General features: G+C 34.8%; 2 pseudogenes; both read left to right on the top strand.

Annotated features, from left to right (window-relative positions):
• Nucleotides 1-5,934: 5,934 nt before the first annotated feature.
• On the top strand, nt 5,935-6,866 carry LOC117703675 (olfactory receptor 5W2-like; annotated as a pseudogene).
• Nucleotides 6,867-14,615: 7,749 nt separating this feature from the next.
• Nucleotides 14,616-15,549, top strand: LOC117703674 (olfactory receptor 5W2-like; annotated as a pseudogene).
• The last annotated feature ends 7,169 nt before the right edge of the window (nt 15,550-22,718 follow it).

The following is a 22,718-nucleotide window of genomic DNA, read 5'->3' as shown; positions in this document are numbered from 1 at the left end:
GAATCTTGAGCCTGGGGTCGAGGTATATGGCAGTTTATGGCTGGTACAGGCATAGCCTCCAGGAAAGCAGAAAAGTTATGGGCTGGAAAATAGAGCTCAGAATATGTATGCAGTTTACAGCTGTCTGACTTGCTTTAAGGGTAGTTGGTCAGCATACAGTACATAGTGGGGTCTTATCTAGGATCCTTGAAACTGGTGTAGCCACCAGGAAACCCGGCAGAAAGTTCATAACATATTTAAACAGCTAAATAATATTCTATTGTGTAAACCTAAAACCCAAGTACTTTCCTCAGATGATAGGTATCTTGTCTGTTTGCAAATTCTGGTTATTATGAATAGAGAAGTAACACTTACTGGTGAGCCAGAATTTCTGCAGTAGAATATATAGTCTTTTGAGAATATGGTTTGTCTTAGTTTCTATTTTTTTTTCAAGAGACACGATGACCAATGTGCCTTATATTTAATTGCAAGATTGTTATAATTTCTAAGGTATAATTCATGAACATTATGCTGGGAATAATGGCTGCAGGTATGCATGGAACTGGAGCAGTATATAGGAGCTTACATTTTCATCTACAAGCATATGGCATAAAGATAAAGACTGGGTCTGGCCTGGGCTATTGAAATCTCCAAACCCAGACCCAATAACACACCTCCTCCCTGGAAATAACCAAACATCTCAGGCTATTGCCAAAGCTATTTGTTTCTTGCCATAAACTAAGGGTAATGCCCTCCAGTTTTTATGACAACACATATATCTCATTGAACATGAGACTATTGAACTAGTGCCTAATTAGTATCTCCACCCCTATTGACTAGTTCCTGGTACTAGAATGTTCATGGTACTAACAGGTACTCTGTATACTATTGAAGAGAAAAGTAATCACTAAACCAAGTAAAAATCCTGAGAGCTTCAACAGTGACCTTTCTATATGCTATGATGATATAACAGTGTCAAGATGTTGTGATAATTATCATACACTCTGATTGGGTATATGTTTATGTCACAGGATATAACTCATATTCAAAAGTGGATTGGTGCCCATGACCCATAAACTGAATAGGTCATGGGCCTATTAGAAAACTAAATACTATTATTCTTCTATAGGAACATAGCAATAGAATGATTCCTAGTGACATGCTACAATATTCATAGATATATTCCTCACTCATTCATCATTAAAGAAGTTATCTCTTACACTAGATAGGAACTAGCAGAAAGAACCAAAACTAGGTAACATGTAAACACTGAAAGATTTAGATCATACTATTTAGGAAAATTGGATATATTCATCAAATTTCTCTGGGCTCAGGGAGCAGAGCAGAAGAGGCAAAAAGATGTAACTACCCATAGTAGAAGGATGACTCCTAGAAATAGTGTCTTCTAGAAAATAAAAGTTTGATGTATTTATGAAAAACTGCCACAAAACTATCAGCATACCCAGGGACTGCACAGTTTTAAAACCAAAGTTCAGAGGTGGATACTCAAAGTAAGATCCTATCTGGAATTAACATGTGATTTCAAGGAAACAAAATTAATTTTTCAGTGTAATCTGAGTATGTTCACCACAGTTAATGGAGGCACTATGCCTACTATGCAGTAGATGGCCAATGCAAAAAGAAACTCAATATTATCTTTGTGAAATTGTTTGGTTGGAGTATTTTATTTAAGTAGCCTTTTACTTTTATATGGTGGTTTCTAATTTTGTGGTTTTTATTTTATTGTGTGTATATTTCTTATGTTATTTTTCTTTTTGTTTGCCTGATTTTTGATTGATGAGAGAGAGAGAGAGAGAGAGAGAGAGAGAGAGAGAGAGAGAGAGAGAGAGAGAGCATATTCTATGTAAATTGATGCTGCGTGCATGGAGCATGGATGTTATGGAAAGAATTGCTGGAAGAAATGTGATCAGAATAAATTGCATGGAAAGTGCTATTTATAATAGGTCTTTAGCCGGGCAGTGGTGGCGCACACCTTTAATCCCAGCACTTGGGAGGCAGAGGCAGGCGGATTTCTGAGTTCCAGGCCAGCCTGGTCTACAGAGTGAGTTTCAGGACAGCCAGGACTACACAGAGAAACCCTATCTCGAAAAAAAGAGAGAAAGAAGAAAGAAGAAAGAAAGAAAGAAAGAAAGAAAGAAAGAAAGAAAGAAAGAAAGAAAGAAAGAAAGAAAGAAAGAGAGAGAAAACATCAAAAAACAAAAGGTCTTTATTACTCAACTGGGGTTCCTGTCTGGCCCAGATGGTGGCCCTATCAGGTCTCTATCTCGTCCTGGAGATGTCCCCACCTCCTCAGCCCCATCAGTTGCAAATTTCCATTCATTTTTACAGTCATCTAGCCATCTCTCCTGTCCTTCCTCACACCTGATCCTAAATCCCCCATTCCACTCCACATCCTGTTCCAGCCCAGTTCCTTCTCTCTATCTGCCTCTTATGGCTATTTTATTTCCCCTTCTACCTGAGATTCAAGCTTCCCCACTTGTGCCTTCCATCTTATGTCTTATGTCTTATGTCTGGGGAGTGTAACATTCAGGAACTCTAGTGGAGCAATGGAGGTACCAACCAACCCACAAAACTTTCAACCCCAAATGTATCTTGTCTATAAGTAATGCAGGCGTTAAGGAGCGAGTAGAGACTGAAGGAATGCCCAACCAATAATAGGCACAGCTTAAGACCCATCCCATGGGCAAGCACCAATCCCTAACACTACTAATGATGCTCTGTTATACTTGCAAACAGGAGGATGTTGTACTCTCAGAGGCTCTACCTATCAGCTGAGCCAGACGAATGCAGACACCCATGGACCAACAGTGGGGACTTTTACAGAAGAATTGGAGGAAAGACTGTGGCCCCAAGAGGGATGGAAACTCCATGGGAAGACCAATAGAGTAAACTATCCTGGACCTGTAGGGCTCTCAGAGTCTGAATAACCAACCAAAAACCATACCCAGGATGGACCTATGCCTCGCTGCTGATATGTGGCTTGATGTTTATGTGGGTCCTGAACAACTGGAATGGGGGCTATCCCAAAAGCTGTTGTTCATATGTGTGATATATTCTACTAGCTTGGTTGCATTATCTAGCCTCAGTAGGAAAGGAAGTGCCTAGCTTTAAAGTGACTTGACATGCCAGTGTGACAGGGATACCCAAGGGGCCCCACTTGCTTGGAAAAAAAAGGGAGGAAGATAGGAAAAGGATTGTGGAAAGTGGTGACCAGGAGGAGACCAGTGAGCAGGATGTCAAGTCAATAAGTGAAAAAAATAATTTTTTAAAAGAAGGTTATGAATTTAATAGAGAAAGGGGTATGTGGAAGATTTCAGGGAAAGAAAATTTGAAGGAAAAGATTTAACTGCATAATGTCAAAAACTAAATGAAATAATTTAGAAACGCTGCTTCTAGTGTATCTGAATTTTCAAAGTTCTGAAATAATTAATAACAACTAGAGCTTAGTTTAAAAATGAAGAGACCTTTAAACTTTTCATGAAATACTAACACAAAATACATTTTAAAAAATAATGATCTGTACACACAAAATTTTTACTTAAGACAGACTTCATGTGTATTTATTTGTGTTTTTTTGAACATCTGTTAGTTCATTTATGTAAAAAATTTTTCATACATGTTTAGTGAACAATTATTCATACATGTTATCTGTTCTAGGGACTGTAAGAATGCATATTAACATGTGTGTTAGGATAAGAGGGAACAAAACATATACTACTTGCTAAAGTGATTGTAAAATCACACAATGATATTTATACAGACAGGGAAGTATATGAACAAAGGACTTGATAAAATTTTGTAATACTTTCATACTTATTATTTGGTCAGGATATTTAATCAAAACTGAACAAAAAGAGTCAAAATTATAGAAATAAAGTAAACACTAATATGAACATATCAAAAATGTTTTCATGGTCTTTTATATTTCTGCTTATAGTAGAATCAAATCAACTTATGACAACTCTAGAGCATATTGGTAAAAGTAATTAGTCAATGATGGTAATTAATCAAGATTAAAGGTGAAAAAAACAAATAAGGTGAAAGTGTAAAATTTTGATAAAGGTTCTTGACTTATAAGGGAAGCTATACTCAACCATCTAATTAATTACATTTGATTAAGAGAAAGAGTAGAAGAGCCTTAAAAGAGTTAAGTCCCAACAGTCTCTAGTTGAAATAAAGGAATGCACCTACTGTTCAGATGCAAGAGAATAGCATAGGAAGACACTCATCTCAGGTAGGTTTCTGAATGAAGTGCTTTCAAACAAGATAAATTCCATTTCAGTTTCTTCGAAGTTAATAAAACTCAATCTAATGACTGTGTAAATAAATTGTTTAAACCCTGAGGCAGAAAAAAAAAAGAGAGAAAACAAGTTCTATTTAATGGTCAGTGATTTTCTTCTTTCAACCTTAACAAATTTTACTTCTTTACATTTTCATTGGTAGGGAGAATTTTAAGAGTACAACATGGTTTTATAACAATGCAGAATGCAAGTTATCTGTTCCTGTAGGAAGACATGCTATTTGTCAGGTGGTTGCCACGTGCCAATTTAAAATTTAGCTCCAAGCTTATTCAAATAATTCTTGTCATTCCACGGTGAATTTTTTTATATATTATATTCCAAACCCACATGCAAGGAAAAACATTAAAGTTGTAAAAATATATATTTTACAGCCCATATTCTAGTTTTCATATACACCAAAGGAAAAAAAAAACAGCTGCCTTCAACAATCACACAAAAGTATGTCCACAAAATAAATAGGGAATCGTAATGTATGCTACAGGGAGAGAAAAGAGTCAGTTTTGTGAATAGAGTGACACAGGGTATATCAACCACTTCAGGACTGGCCACAGTAACAACCAACAGAAATGGACTCCACAGGTTGTTTGCTTTGTTTTTACCTGGTTTCATATTGGTGTTTTTTGTTTCTGTTTTGTTTTTTGTTTGTTTGTTTTGTTTGTTTCTTGGATTTTTTGATTTTGGGGGGGTTCCCCACCCCACCCCCAGGGACAGAATATTTTATTTTGTTTGCTTGATTTGGGAATTTTGTTATTCTGCTGAATTTTTGCCTGTTTTTTGAGAAAGATATTAAAGTTGGTTGGATAGTATTCAAGAGAGTATCTGGAGGGACTTGGGAGAGAAAAAGAATATGATCAAAATACATTTAAATTTAAAATTCATTTTAAATAATGAAAATATAACAAAAAAAGCTTAATTAAAAAAGGCCAATTTGGAAATCAATAACCAGCAGAAAAGTTTGCTGTTTTCTGTCACAACTAATACCTCTTCTCAGTTTTATTTTATTTTTGTCATTTGGACTCATGTAAGTGATATTTGGGTGTGTGGCACATAATGGTCACTAGAGACAGACATTTCATTAAATGATATTTCATACTCAGTAGAACTTATAATGGCTCAGTAAAATAACTCCTTTCATATATTAAATCATAGATATCTGTTAATGACAAGTGCTGTAGAAGCAAAAGCAATGATTAATAGCCTATAACACCTGAGAATCTTATTTCAGCATACAGCATTTATTATTATTATTATTATTATTATTATTATTATTATTATTATTATTATTATATTGTTTAATATCCCCTATAGCCTGTCAGATATAGAACAAGGTTCCATATATTTAAATATACTGTGTAGTAATAAACAAAAGAGAGCAAAGTTACACAGGTTAAATATTATATGAACATTTCGATACAAAGATTATGAGCTTCCTACTCCTTGCTTTTATAACTTCACAGTGCTGATTTAGACATATTTTTTTTAAATGTTTTCAGACTTTATAAAAATTTATTGAATGATTAAATAATGTATAACTTAGTTATATTAAATCCTATTCTCTACATTTCAAGTCAAAATGAATACTAAACTATTATTGCATTGTGACTTTTGTAAATTTTTAGACCAAAACCAAAGAATCATGGATAAAGGCAACTGCTCCTCATTGACAGAATTTCTCCTTTTGGGAATTAGCAATAACCCTGAGGTAAAAGTGTTTTTATTTGCAATGTTTCTGGTTGTTTATCTCACTAGTCTGCTGACAAATCTTGGAATGATCATTTTGATCAGAATGAATCCCAAACTTCACACACCAATGCACTTTTTTCTTAGCCACCTCTCTTTCTCTGATCTTAGCTATTCCACTGCAGTTGGTCCCAAGATGCTTGTAGACCTCCTGTCCAAGAACACATCTATTCCTTTTCTTGACTGTGTTATGCAGTTCTTCACTTTCTGTATATTTATAGATGCTGAGTATGTGCTGCTGGCAGTGATGGCATTTGATCGATATAAGGCCATTAGTAATCCCCTACTGTATGCAGTAGGCATGTCCAGAAAAGTGTGCTTCCAATTATTGACTGGTGTTTATTCTGTGACATTAGCGGATGCTTTGATACATACAACATTGACATTCCACTTATGTTTCTGTGGGTCTAATGAGATTAATCATTTCTTTTGTGATATTCCCCCAGTGTTAGTACTGTCTTATTCAGATACACAGGTCAATGTGTTAGTCATATTCACTGTTTTTGGTTTCATTGAACTAAGCACCATCTCAGGAGTTCTTGTCTCCTATTGTTACATCATCTCATCAGTCTTGAAGATCAACTCTGCTGCTGGGAGGTTAAAGGCTTTCTCTACCTGTACTTGACTGCAGTTGCAATTTTTCAAGGAACTATGCTCTTCATGTATTTCTGTCCAAGTTCTTCCTACTCCCTAGATCAAGATAAAGTGACTTCCCTTTTTTATACACTTGTAATCCCCATGCTGAACCCTCTGATTTATAGTTTGAGAAACAAAGATGTGAAAGAGGCACTCCAAAGAATACGGAGCAAAATGTGTTCAAAATAATTGGATTGTATTTATGATATACTTCACCATCTTCACTGGACTGTTTTCTATAATTTCCTCTACATATGTGTTATGGCTCATAGTCTAGTGTTTTTGTGGGACTCCTGACAATGGAAGAAGTGTCCTGACTCCTTTGCCTGGCCTTGGGACTCTTGGTCTTATACTGGCTTGCCTTCTACAGCCTAGATATTAGGGCATTTTCCTTGTCTTATTGTATCTTGCTTTGTCTTGTTTGACTGTTGGATATTGAAGGCCTGCTATTTTTTGAAGATGAAACAGAATATGAGCAGATCTAGGAAATGGGGAGATGGGGGAAACCTGGGGAGTGTGGACAAAGAGTGTGATCAGGAAGTATTGTATGAGAGGAGAATATATTTTTAATAAAAATAAAAATGTAAATAAATACCACTTCATGATACTTCAATTAAAAAAACTGAATTTATTTTTATATTTTGTTGTAATTATTTAGCTCTGGAGATAAAATCCAGAACCCTGTGAATGTCAGTCAAGTATCCTAAAAATCTATATATACATAAATATGCATATATATGTGTATGTTAACATACATGTATACTTTGAAGCTTTTTCATTTTATTTATATTAAGCTTTATGGAATGGATAATAGTAGTATGATAAAAACATGTTGATTAGATTTGATAGATGTTAATTATATGGACACTTAAATGAATCATCATTACTCTGAATATACAACTAAAAACAAGACGTGGGGTCAAATCTTATAAGCCTAATGTATGAAGGAAAAGTTTCTTATCAGGTAGACGCTTAGCAGATTTTCTGAGATAGTCTTCAAATAAAATTTGCTTCTGAATAAGGTGTCCATATTTTTGCTTCTTTTCTCCAATAGAAGTTGTGAAAATCACTGACAAAAATTACTTTAAGAAGAGATTTACTTATTTTTCTCATAAATAATGAAACAGATAGAGAGAGGGGGGGAGAGGGAGGAAGGAGGAGAGAGATGGAGGGAGGGAGAGAGGAAGGGAGGGAGGGAGGGAGAGGGAGAAGAAGAAGAGGCAAGGTAGAGGGAGAGAGAATAGATTGTTTTGTCTATGTCTGTAAGAACCTGCACTATTGGCCTTCTGAGTGATACTAGCCAGGAAACAAAACAGAATTCTAATTAGGGATGGGTTATAACCTCAATGTCATGATGTGGTACCCACTCCACCAACCACATTGTTGGGAAAGACTATTAGCTGTGCAGATAGATACTCTTGCTGGTCACAAATGCCAGACATTTTAACAGAAGAGTCATCCCATTTTCCACATGGGTTCACAGCTATCTGATAATGAAAAGCTATCTGAAATATCTTCTAAAAGATCTTTATTGTTAACAGCCCCAATGTTTTTCAAAATTCTAAAGTCTCTTAGCTGTTATCATTTGTAAAATATAAGGTTGCTTATTTCAAAAAATAAAAAGATTACACATTTCTAAATTGTGAAGCAACAGCATAGCAGGAAAAATAGAGACCAAGTTAATACTAAAGCTCAGCAAGACTTAATTAGTTCATACCCTCCACATAGTCTCATCTTCCAACATTTATGTACCCTCTCTTGAGCTAGAGACATTCAGTGCCTACAGTGTTTTTCAGAAGATATTCTGTATTGCTAATATCTTCAATTCTGAGGTTTCCATAGACCTCTTTTTGTTTCCAATTACAACTACAAAGAGAGACTTTTCATATCATTTATTTACAGAATCCAATCTGTTATATATTATCTGAACTAAGCAAATTTTCTCTTTAACTGTGTTTTAATCCTTGAAAAGTCATCTGCTTGGCATAGTATCAAATTTTGCTGACAGGAAATTTTTTGACAGATTATAAAAGAATGACTTAAATGCCAATCCATGGTGCCATCTTTTAAAATGCAATATTTGGTGTCGACATTTCTGTCACAGGTCTTCCCTTCCACATTCACCAGAGCATATCTGTTTATGTTCTGGTTGGAGCGTGTTAGGAATTTTAAAGAATAATGGAAAATCTTACACATTTCCTCTATAAAGTAATTGCAACATAAGCAAACCATTTGGTGAGTTTCGTCAATTTAATGATACAAACTCTCATTAATAATTCTCTGTGATGGTCAAATAAACCCAGTTGGTCTCCTTCTACAAGGACATATTTGAAAGCCCTGGTTACAAGCCTCTGTTCTGTAATTATCAAACATTTCTGTCACTGAGTGTTTCAGCTTTTTCCTCTGACTTCCCCCCATCAGTGCTTATTAAAAACTTCTGTTGGATTCACAAACAATTATTTTTTCCCTTTTTTACCTTTGTTAAATATTCAAAAATTTAGTTCCCCTAAAAGCAGTATTTTATAATTTTTCCTATTTTTGACAACTACTTTGAAATTATTCAAATTCCTCATGTTATATAATTTATTTTTCTTGACTTCACACTCAATTCTCCCATCCCCTATTCACTTCCACGTACTTCTACTTTTAATAGTGTATGAAGTCCCATTTGTGTTGCCTGACTATTCATGGGTATGTAGACATTACTTGGATAATTTTTGACTGACCAGAGTACATACACTTAACAGAAACTGATTATTTTTTCTCACTCAATCATCAATGAGCAGTATCTCCTAACTGAGATCTGGCAGTGCATGAGCAACTCTTTTCTCTCTGCTGAAATATTGAATGCAGGTGTCCACTAGTACTCTGAGTTAATGTGGTCCTTTCCCACCCAGAAAGGGAACTAATTATTTATTATAGGTGCAGAACAGAAGATGAAATACAGAATGGGTTTATCTATACAAAACTTCACTAACAACTTAGTTATGGTTTTTAACTCTCAGTGAACCTGTGGAGCTGTGACAGGTAAGGAATGTTTAGCCAGATAATTACTCCTAGTGGATATGAATGTAAACATTCACTGTCGTAAACTTATTTGATTTATGATTTAAATTTGTGTAAACTTGTGGTGAACTTTTTACCATGTGATCGGTCATGTATTCTGTTTTTGTTTTTGTTTTTTGAGACAGGATTTCTCTGTGTGGCCCTGGCTGTCCTGGAACTCACTCTGTAGACCAGGCTCGCCTAGAACTCAGAAATCTGCCTGCCTCCCCTCCCAAATGCTGGGATTAAAGGCGTGCACCACCACTGCCTGGCTATCATGTATTCTGAAAGATGTTTTAAGTCCTCGGGGCATAGAGAAGAGTCAGAACTGAGCTAATGAGGACTATTAGACAGAACAATATTTAGTAAGATCTGAAAAGAACTAAGAAAGAGTAGATAGAGCAGGCAGACTTCTCCTTAGCATAGTACAGAACAGGTCTTTTCTTAACAACAAGGCAGGTTTAGTCTTGTTAAAAGGAACAAAATTTTATTCTTACAAACGGGTTTAATTCATTTAGCATAGGAAGGGTAGAAGCTTTTTCTTTCTTTCTGCAATAAAGACTGGAGCTCATTTTTCATCCAGAATAAGTGAATTCTTTTGATCTTGATCTTTTGATCCATGTGCATGTGTAAGTATGGATGTGTGTGGGTAAGTATGGAATTGTGAGAATGTATGCAAGCAGAGCCCAACTGGTTTTAATGGGAATGTATAAATATGCATGAATCTGTATATGAAATTATGTGTTTATTTATATTTGCTTATGTAAAAGTTTTTCCTTATGTGAACATTATTTTCTTCTCCTAGTTCAATAGAAGTTTATTGCTCCAAAGACAAGAGAGAACATTTTCCCCTTGCCACACTTAGGATCTTTCTGCTTTTCCCCTTTATCTTAAAGACCTTTCATAATTATTTTATTTTTATTTTCATTTTTATTTTTTATTGGTTATTTTATTTATTTACATTTCAATTGTTGTCCCTCTCCCTGGTATCCTGTCTGCAAACCCCTTTTTACAACTTAGAAATAAGTGTTATAATCAGTTTTCTTTCTCTTGTTTTTTGTTTTTTATTTTTGTTTTTATATTTTTATTAATTATTCCATTTGTTTACATCTCAAATGATATCCCACTTCCCAGTTAACTCTCTGCCACCCACACATGCTACATATGCCTTCCTCCTTCCCTTTTGCCTATATGAGAGTACTCCCCCACCCACACACACTCTCCCACCACACTATTCCAACATCCCCCTACCTTGGGTCATCAAACCTCCCTGAGACCAAAGACCTCCTCTTTCCTTGCTGTTGGGCCAGGCATTCCTCTGTTACATATGTATCTGAAGCCAAAGATCCCTTTATGTACATACTCTTTGGTTGGTGGTCTAGTCTCTGGGAGAACTGGTTAGTCAAGCCAGCCTATATTGTTCTTCCAATTGAGTTGCAATCCCTCTAAGCTCCTCTAGTCCTTCTGCCAGCGCCCCCATCAGGTTCCCTGAGTTCAGCCTGTTGGTTGGCTCCACTTTTCAAAGTGTCCCTTTTTCTTCCTGCAACTTTTTCTAGCAGGCTGAAAGTTAGAGCCAGCAGTTAGTTCCAGCTGAGATAGAACCAAGGCCACACTATTTAATTCCCCACCAACACCGATGTTAGGCTACAAGTGTTAATCCATGAAGCTAGCAAATTTTTACCCTCAGAAACAGCAAGAAAACTTTTAGAACTTTTCAGGAGTTACCATCAACATGTCAGTACAGTTGGGGAGTTAGAACTTCCAGAGACTCTCAGTCTTTTAAGCCACACCAGAATCCTACTCTGTGCCCTGTCTCTACCCACTCCAGGCCAGGAGGCTCCCGGCACTGATAGGCAAAGCAAGAAATTTATGTTAGAGAAAACTCCCAGTCATCAACTTTTGTGGACCAAGACCCACAACCTAGAAGGTTTACTTGCTCTAAACAGTTTATTCACTGAAGGACAAATTTATCAATGGATTTAACAGTCTGGAAGAAAAGGGGGGGGGCTTTATGACCTGTGTTCTCTGGAAGTACCACTACCCACTCTTCTAAAATTGTTTCCTAATATTCTACACATCCCTCAATTTTAATGGTTTCAATTAATATCAATAGTCTTATGTGTTGTTTCTCCAAGGGGACTTTACCCAACACTAATATGTTTCCAAGGTGTCATCCTAAGATGTTTTCTACCTTCAAATTAAATGTGTAACATTATTTATTTCCCTCAAGTAAGTAAAGACAAATGTTATTATAAGAACATTGTTGCTCACACATATTATTTAAGATTTTATAAAGATCTAGAAACATTGTACAGATTGCCAAACTTATCCATTATCAGTTATGTTTTATTTTTGTAAAAAAAAAATCAAACAATTTTGAATTTTTAGTAAAATATATACTCACTATGTGAATAGAGAGAAAGGTGTGCATCCTAAAATTATTCAAAGTAAATGTGATCTTTATATTATACCCATTCCTCCTAAGTCTCAGAAAAATATTATGAAAAGGTAAAAGATTGGAGTTGGAATTCAGGGATAGGCATGGACAAAACAATGTCTTGTGGACATAAAATTCTAAAAAGTATATGATTAAAATGACAAAAGGTAAGTGACACCATAAAATAGTATAGTAAGGAGTAGCTAATTTGGGGGAACATTGTACAAAAGTGAAATTTTTAAAAGAAGAAATGATTCTGAATCTCATAGAATCATTTAGTAAGCACAAAGAATGGGAAAATGGCACTCATATAAAATAAAATGGGAAGTGTTTTTTTATTCTGTAAGACTTCCTGTGGGTTGTTTGTGTATTAATACTTCAGTTTCAATGACTTCTCTGAGAGGGTGGGGCATCCCATTTGGTATCCCCAACCCTGGGGCATCAAGTCCCTACAGGATTAGGTGCTCATCCTCTCCCACAGGGACCAGACAAAGCAGTCCTGTTCAGGAATACATACCACAGTCAAGTCACTTTGAAAATAAAACATCACTGTCAATCCAGAAAGTTAATGTCTAATAATATTTAATAAAATAATTGTAATGGTTCATTACTATTACACAATTGTGGTAATTGTGACAATAGAGAAGTAAATAAGTGCAATAAGATCAAGAAATCACACACACACACACACACACACACACACACACACACACACACACAATATTAAGTATCCAAACTCTGACCACAGAGTAATTTGAATAAGGGTGGTTGCTGTGATGATGGGAATGCATTCAAACAATGGCACAAAAAGGACTTGAAATAAATGAGTTTTGAAAACTGAAGATGGAGGATTGTTTAAAAGATGTAAAAAGCAGAATGGCACCTTTGTGTTGTGGAAGTCAATGAATAGACAGAAACTTTAGTTTCATCCAGTTTCACTGTCAGTCCCAGTCTGTGTCTATCACTCATCAATAGATGCAAGCATAAAGTTTGAAAATGACAGCCAGGAATGCAGTTGTTGAATATTCCCAGGGAAACAGTGTGCTATGAACCTAATTAAGTACTACATTAGAATAAAACAAATAGGAAGAATTGGCCACAAGAGAATTATATCCCAAAAGTACCAGTTGATTATAAATGCGATCATTTTGTTTGTTTTGACATTGCAAATAAAGAAGGAAAAATTCACTGAGCTCAGGTAGGTTTGTGGATGGCTACTTGGGCAAAAGTACAAGAAAAATATCACTTAATATTTTTGGAACATGAGTAATACAGTAAATATCTGGTTTAACTGGCTTATATAGTTAAATAAATCCTGCCACTTAATGATCAGAGGTATGATTTTGATAGATATTTATGAATTTGCATGCATTAATTTGCTTATATAAAATTTGTAAAAGTATATAATATGTTTACATCTAATAAGACACATTAATGTACATTTTTACATTTTATTAACATACAATTTCCTTTTTATAGCTATGCACTCAAAATGTGGTGTGGCTACCAATAATTTCTTGTGATTTCATTTAAAAACTAATAAAAGTTCAACCTTATGGATAGCAATTTATAACAACTTACATCTACATAATATCAATCACATTATTTTGGGATTATAAAGCAAAATCTTCATTTTCCTTTCCATGAAACCAGAAAGAAACTCAAAGACACCTTATAATGCAAACACACAATTTCACATGTTAAGACAAGAAACAAGCAATGAAACAGACTTTTTTTTCTGTTCCAATTTCCAAAGAAATAAAAGGCCAATTTGTAATAGGAAAAGAAAAACAGTGTTCCTTGCAGTCTGTAGAGCCCAACTCTTTTTCAGTTCTTCTTTTGTTTCATGAATATAGATAAGGATCATATGAATAAATGCTAGTTAATAAGTTATCCACCATTGAAGAGTGCTCAACTTTTTAAATAAATTAGTTTCCATATTTTGGTGAATGCCATAAACACCACACAATGCCAGAATAATTCCCATTTCCTATCTGGTAATTTAGATATGTTTCATAATTAATTTAAGACAATAATATAATAAATAAAGTTAATATTCTTAAATACGATAACTCTGATTTTGTTGAATATGGGAGAATGTCAGTGTGGATTGTCAGTTAATTTGATACATATTTTTTCTATTATATTGAACTTGGATGAGCTTCTATTTCATTCACATATATTTACTAATATTGAATGGTAAGGACTTAGTCAAATTATAGAGATAATCAATGATATTTCACTTTTAAGTCAGTATGGATCAAACTTCTACCATAGAAAATTTTCTAAGTCGACAGAATGCTGCTTGTCTGGGCTGCTTCCTCATTATAATTAATGTATTTAATAAACTACCAAAATGGTATTATGCTTTGCCTTATGGTTCACCATCCAGAAAATAGCTTACCCTAAGACAACATTGATAATTTCTCTAAACTCATTTAGACCAAGAAAAAGGAAAAATGGATAAAGAGAACTGTTCTTTATTGCCAGAATTCTTTCTCTTGGGAATCACTAGTAAGTATGACATGAAAGTGGTTTTATTCATGGTGTTTCTGATTGTTTATCTCTCCACTCTGCTGGAAAACATAGGCATGATCACATTGATTAGAATGGATCCCCAGCTCCACACACCAATGTACTTCTTCCTCAGCCACCTCTCGTTCTCTGATCTCTGCTATTCCACTGCAGTTGGACCAAGAATGCTGGGAGACCTACTTGCGGAGACACATTCAATTTCCTTTACTGGGTGTTTTCTGCAGCTCTTGTTTGTCTGTGTTTTTATAGATGTTGAATGCATGCTGCTGGCAGTGATGGCTTTTGATAGATACAAGGCCATCAGCAAACCCCTTCTGTATGCTGTGGACATGTCCAGCAAGGTGTGCTACCAGTTCTTAACTTTAATTTATCTGGCAAGTACTGTAGACGGTTTGATACATACAACATTGGCATTTAGTTTATGTTTTTGCGACTCTGCTCAAATCAATCATTTTTTCTGTGATTTACCACCACTATACCTCCTTTCCTGTTCTGACACAAGCAAATGAGCTGGTTGTCTTTACACTTTTTGGTTTCATTGAACTGAGCACCATCTCAAGTGTCCTGGTCTCTTACTGTTACATCATCTCATCAGTCTTAAAGATCAGCTCTGCTGGCGGACGCTTCAAAGCTTTCTCCACCTGTGCCTCTCACCTGACTGCAGTTGGAATATTGCAGGGGACCATGCTCTTCATGTATTTCAGACCAAGTTCTGCCTACTCTCTAGACCAGGATAAAATGACATCAGTCTTTTACCTCCTCATTATCCCCATGATAAACCCTCTGATTTACAGCCTAAGGAACAAGGATGTAAAAGAAGCTCTGATTAGGTTCAGAAATAAAAGATGGTTTTAATGTAAATGTTTATCGTTACTACTGGTTGTTGATTATATAGCACAGAATATGAAAGAGTCACTAGTGTCACACTGATTGTTTACTAAATCATATGTATCCACTAAAATCTAAAACTAAACAACCGTATTTGACACCTTATATATCAAATTACATTTTAATTTTAAGTAATAATGGTATCAGATTAGAACAAAATAAGGAAATACTATAATACAATTTTTAGGTTTCAGAACATTTTCTGAAGTGTCTATTAATCTTTGTAAATGGTGATATATATATATATATATATATATATATATATATATATATATATATGACTGCTGTTAGTTTCTGTTTTATGTAGAGGTCAAAAATACAAACACTAAAGTAGCTCTTACCTTCTTTCAGCTGACTTTCCACAATGACCTCTGTAGGAGTAGATTTAGTAGTACAGATATATCCCTTGTAACTGGACCTCACATTTTTGTATTTTGATTAGTTGTGGTTTTCTGTAATAGTATCTATTTGTTGCAGAGGTTTTAAGAGTTAAGGGATCCACAGTTTGCTTTCACATTGTATCAACTGTAAATGTCAGAGGCTAACCCAATAATGTCTCATCCTGACTGACTAAACATGAGCTTAAAATGGACATCAATAGGCAAGCTACAATTGATCAGGGAAAGCCCTCAAAGATTCAGTCCTATACAAAGAACTGTAGGCATGTAAGGAAAGCTGAGATTAGGAGAAATACCTTACCCTAGGAAGAAAATATCAACTGGCTAGCCAATACAAAATGGTCAATATTGAATATATAATACAAGTAATAATACTGACTGAGCAGGTTGTACTTTACACACTTGCACTCACTCACACATTAATGCACATGTTCACACACACACATGCGCAGGCATGGATGCACATGCACATATAAACACATAGTTAATGACAAATGAGACAATTAATTTTTCTTGATTTATTTTAAAAAATAATTTAATACATTATATTCTGATCAGATTCTCCTCCCTCATCTCTCAGTTGATTGCATTATCTTTCTGGTCTATTCATAAAACAAAAAATAGTGATCAGTAGGAGTAGGGATTATTTTACTTAATATTCTGGGAATTTAATCAGATTTTATTTTCTGTCACACCTCTCCCTTTGATGTGCTTCTGAGATACACAGGTAAATGAGTTAATGGTATTCACCATGTTTAGTTTCATTGAATTGATGACTCTTTAATGACATTTTGTTATTGTTTTTCATCCTTGTAGTGATAATTTCTCTGCTGAGGGGACACTCAAATGTGTCTTTGTCTTCACTGCTTACTTGTCTACATGTGATGGTTGTTACCGGTTGTCAATTTCACTGGATTAGGAGAAAATTAGTACTAGTGAAACACATTTAGGTGTGTGATTGGAGAGGATTTTCAGAGAGAGAGTTGATATGGTTAATGACTGTGGGAGAGAAGGTCACAATGAATGGGGATAGGGACTGTGTAAACTGGAGGCAGAGGAAGAAGGCAGCATTTGTCTGAGTACAAACTACTCAATCCTCTGTGAGCATATTTTGGTGACTGTCACTATCTGTCGTAATAAGATTCCATATTTCTCAGCTGTTGTATCTGTAGAGAACATCTGCAAGCTTCCACGGTGCTTTCATGCCATTAGCATTGGAATGTGACTATTTACTTGTATAACTTTTTGGACAGAGCTTTCATTGTACTTTTTTTCTGTCTAGCATGAAGATATTAATTGTTGGCCTCCTCAGAGTATCATATTTTTTAAGCTAACCTAATAACTCTGATTTCATTATTATTGGATTAAAGTCTTCCTACTTTCTAGGTCATGGGAAAAAACAAAAACCTTTTGCTGTTTTGCTGTTTTTCACCCTCTCTTCTTTCATTCTACCATGATTGCTCTCTCTCTCTCTCTCTCTCTCTCTCTCTCTCTCTCTCCTCTCTCTCTCTCTCTCTCTCTCTCTCTCTCCTCTCTCTCTCCCTCCCTCCCTCTCCCACCTCTCTCTCTGACATAGTGGAGTTTAACCCCAGGGCCTCATGCATAATAAGGGAACTATCTACCACTAATGTATTTCTGGCCTAGTTTTAGTTTTGTTTGTTTTCTTTATTTATTTGTTGAGACAGAGCCTAAGCTGGGCTTGTTGTCACTCTGTAGATAAATAAAGCTTGAAGTTACAATGCTCCTGACTTTTCCTATAGTAAAAAGCCTATACCACGAAGTCTGGTTTTATGCTTCAGTTTATTCCTCCTGCTTATACATTATACTAGCCTCTTGTGGAAAATCTCAAGACTGTTAATATTCAGACTTTTCAATGTTCTACTAATGAGTAAGGATTTCTAAGCAATATGTGTAGCATATTTTTCTACTTATGTGAATTTAATTGAGAATCATAGAGTTGTTTATATAAGACATTGTATAATTAAAAAGTTATCAATGTTGACTAAATTATCATTCCAATTTTTTACATTGACAAATATGTATTTCATAATGTTCAATGATTAAGCACTGTAAGTCTAAAGCACTTAAATGAAGTGGAATAAGAAATAGAAAACAATTCTGGTTTCTTGATTTGGAATATTGAAGGACCCCAGGTAATTTGTTTTAATCTTCTTTTATAGGGAACTAAGAATAGGAATACTTAATTGCTGAAAATATACCATCAGGGATTCTCTGTTTTGCTTGTCAGATTTAAATACTATGCGCTTTTACTCACAGCTTATGGTTGCTGCCCACAATACACTGGATTTTCATCACACACACACACACACACACACACACACACACACACACACACACACATATATATATATATATATATATGAATGCCAAGAATAAACTTTTTGCTTAAAAGTTAACTCATAGCCACTCTGCTTTACATATATATACACACTCAAAATAATTTATGCTATATGTATATATTGCATTAATATTCTGAACAAACTCTGGGATTTGTTTAATGAAAATAAGGCATTACTACATAGTAGTCCAGGAGAAGCAACTCTCTCTATTAATGCAAGTGATCTTTTGTGTAGCTCAATAGATGCCAAGTTTCTAGGTCAAGTACATTATTAGGAGAATATTATACTTAATACAAGATGTAAAGACATAGAAGGAGTTGTCTCCATGGTGGCTCAATTTTTATTATTGGAGGCTTTCCAACTCACAAGTTAATTAAAAGTAAATAGAGAACATATAGACAGTAGGAATGGACCATGAACTCTGATTGTTGAATGTTAACCACCTTCTAAAAAAATCATCAGCAGTTGAGAACCACAAATTCAACACTTGAACCTACAAGAGACATTTTCTAGTCAATGATCATTTATATTCTGACATTTAGCTTTGTGGTATTTCAGTAAATATAAGAACCTAAATTGTTAGTCATTAGAGAAATCACACTTTGATCAGAGTTGAGGTGTTTAACAGCATTAAGAGTGTTGAAAACAAGAATGTATGAAGATACATACAAAGTGCAGGTTGCTTTTAGAGTCATATTAATCAGTTTAGTTTACTTTCTTTTGTGAGAGAAGTGGTTTTATAATAAATATTTAGCAATCAATTGAAATCAGGTATTTTGGACTTAGAAATTTCTCTGAAGACAAGACATTCTGTCAAAAACTAGGAGAGCTTTTAATCCTAAAGAATCCAAATTGACAATATTAGCCTAAATTTTAGGCAACACAAATGTATTGGTGGATTCAGTTTTATGGGTGACAGATTTATTATTGCTTGGATTGGATGAGGCTTCATTACCAGCTCTATAGTAGAGAGTCAACTTCTTTTTTATCTACACCACCATTCTCAAACAACTAGAGTGAATCATTAAAGAACATTCAAGTTATACCAGTTAGCAGGATACTTGCAGCTTTTATGTATGTGTACGTGTTTGCCCACAACTATTTATAAACCCTTGTATGAATGTGTAGCTCCAAGGTTGACAGAAGTAAGTGTTGGATTCTTTGATGCTTGCATTACAGGTTGTGGTGAGTCACCCAATGTGGGTGCTGGGAACCATCTCCAGGTCTACACAGAAACAGCAAGTAGTCCTGATAGCTGGGCTCTCTTCAGTCTGCTCAGAGTATATTTTGTCACTGTGACAAAATGTTTGGCATTGACAATTCAGAGTTCCTTTATTAGTTAGTTGGAACATAGCTGACATGACTGAACAGACCCTAAAATTCACATCAGAAAACAACGTGACATAAACTGATGCCAAAGCAGGAAATGCTTCATATATAAACACCAAAATGTACTAATCTTGCCTCCCTACCTAGAGCATCCAGAATCTATTAACAGTCTTTTCAGCAGTGAAAGCAGTTGTGGATTGTGAAGATGATTTATTCAAGACCTTTAAAACACAGTTACTTCTGGAAATAACTTTGTTTTACAAATGGAGACATCTTTCAATCCTAATGAATTGTATATGAGTCACAAAGGAAAAGATTTCCCAGACAATATCATTTTCTGGGATTCTGTTCTGATGTATTTCACAACTTAAAAGATGTTTATAGCACCATTCTTTCCCCCAAAAGCAACTATTGTCTTATTACAAGAATATTCTTGCTCTCACATAACACTTGAGAGGACTCTGAAATCACCTGGATTATTTATGCAAAATTACCCTGAATTATCTCTATCAGTAGTATTTATTTTTAAAAACAGGTTATTCATATTTAGTGTAATATAAAATAATCATATTAACACAAAAGTCTCTGTATTCATAAATGGTTCATTAACACATTATTTAAAAAATCACTTATATAAAATAAGATGATTTGTTGTCCTTAATTCTGGCAAACTTTTCTATGACATTTTTCTGCACTTAGTGTCCAAGAGAATATTGCCTTGTGTATACTGAACGCACATATAATTCTACTTTTATATATATATTAGAATACGTGGGCCACTAGGGTTTTTAATTTAAAAACACTAGATCATTTTATCATAGTAAAGAAAAGAACATCATCATCATTAGAATTGGATGTCTTCTTATTTAGAACATCCTCATCATTACAGTTGGATACCTTATTTTCTTATTTACAATATCCATTAGGAATTCAGAAATTCCTAGAGAGCAAGTGCATTAGACTGTCTTAAAATTTTTGCCAACAAGTTTCTAGAGTCCTTGTTAAATTTCACATCAAAATTTCTTTCCATATAACATGGTTTTTAAGGAAGCATATATAAGATAATATATAATAATCAATATGTTTAGATATGTTATACATGTATGTGTATGTATGTATATATATATATATATGTATATATATATATTATATATATTTCACTTGGAAATATAACAATGATCTATTGTCAAATTTACAGTTGTGTTCTCAAAGGAACACTGCCAAAATAAAGAAAAATTCCAAGCACACAACTGTAGAATGAATTGTAGAGATAACTTTGCTGAAAAACATCTTATTGAAGATTAGCATTTAGCACAAAAAAAAAAAAGATTTCAAGCAAGTTGTAAAATAAGACATTCAGCCAATACCAAGGAAGCTGTGGATATTGTAATTTGACAAATATTGGAGATTTGAAGTACATGAAAAATTTCTTCCACAAATTCACAATTTATACCTGTTGCAAATCACAACACACATAAAATGTACATTATTTAATTTTTTAATTAAAGCATTTACATAATGAACATTTTACAATATAAAATCTTTATGGTCCACTTGAACAATGTGAATAAAAATCTTACTTTCAAGTTCATATCTACTCTTTGAGAAGTCCACTAACCAAGTGTCCTAGATGTGTTTAGCAGAATAGCTTTAGTGACTCCTCATTCTTTTAGGATTATTAATAAATATCACTGTGGTAAAGTTCATGAAAATGAGGATTGGGGAGTGGTCAAACATGATCAGATAATAGAGATCTCAAAAAAAAAATTCTACAAGTATTGTAGAGATTACTCAGCCATTAAAGAATTGAAATAAAAATGACTGTTATAGACATGAGGGTACATGTAGACAATGAAAAATATCTGACACTGCCTGTGTATCTATGAAACTTTAGACATGATAGTCCTTGGCTCCATTTGGAAAACCAAATACTGTTCTTCTACTAAAGAAACATGGAAATGCAAATGACATTTCTTATATCCAAAAATCCATGCCTCTCTCAGCAATCATCAAAGAAGTTTTTTTTTTTTTTCCTCTGTAGATGGGAACTAAAATAAATACATACAACTAAACAATTTTTAGAGAATGGGAGATTTTTGGAACACTCAGTCCTAAAAAGGATGTCTTTCTCAAACCTCTCCCTTCTCATTCCAGTCTGGACCTGAGCAATGAGTAGATTCCAGACACACAGATTCCTGGCAGCAGCTCTGCCCCCAATCTCACAGAACCCAAAGGAAGCAGGCCTCCCAGGAGCTCTAACCTGGGCAGTATCTTAGGTAAAAAGACAGAAACACATGGCCCAAACAGGGAGTAACTGGGACCCACTAGGAAGTCACTCCTGGCTCAGAGCACTGGTTCCTTCCTGTCTGTACCTAAGCACTGAGCAGATCTTGGGCCCCAGCTCTAATCCCAGTAGTAACACCCACCTGAAACAGTTCTGATACAATCAAGATAATAGGAAAAAATGGGCTCCTGTCAGAAACAGGGCAGGTAGCACTAAGGAGATCCAGATGGCAAAAGGCAAGCACAAGAACATAACCATCAGCAACCCAGGGTACTTGGCATCATTAGAACCTAGTTCTCCCACACAAGGAGGTCCTGAATTCTCCATATCACCAGGAAAGCAAGATTCAGATTTAAAATCACTTCTAATGATGATGATAGAGGACTTTAAGAAGGACATAAATAACACTTTCAAAAAATTTGAGAACACAGGTAAACAGGTAGAAGCCCTTAAAGAGGAAACACAAAAATTCCTTAAAGAATTATAAGAGAATACAACCAATCAGGTGAAGCAATTGAACAAAAACATCTAGGAAATAAAAATGGAAGTAGAAACAATCAAGAAATCACAAAGGGAGACTACCCTGGAGATAGAAAACCTAAGAAAAAAATCAGGAGTCACAGATGCAAGCATCACCAACAGAATACAAGAGATAAAAGAGAGACTCTCAGGTGCAGAAGATACCATAGAAAATATTGACACAACTGTCAAAGAAAATGCAAAATGCAAAAAGTTCTTAACACAAACCATTCAGGAAATTCAGGA

The sequence above is a fragment of the Arvicanthis niloticus genome, chromosome 2 (assembly GCF_011762505.2).
Source record: "Arvicanthis niloticus isolate mArvNil1 chromosome 2, mArvNil1.pat.X, whole genome shotgun sequence".
NCBI classification, from domain to species: domain Eukaryota; kingdom Metazoa; phylum Chordata; class Mammalia; order Rodentia; family Muridae; genus Arvicanthis; species Arvicanthis niloticus.
Note: the sequence above shows the minus strand (reverse complement) of the source record. Positions and strands in the feature narration are given on the sequence as shown.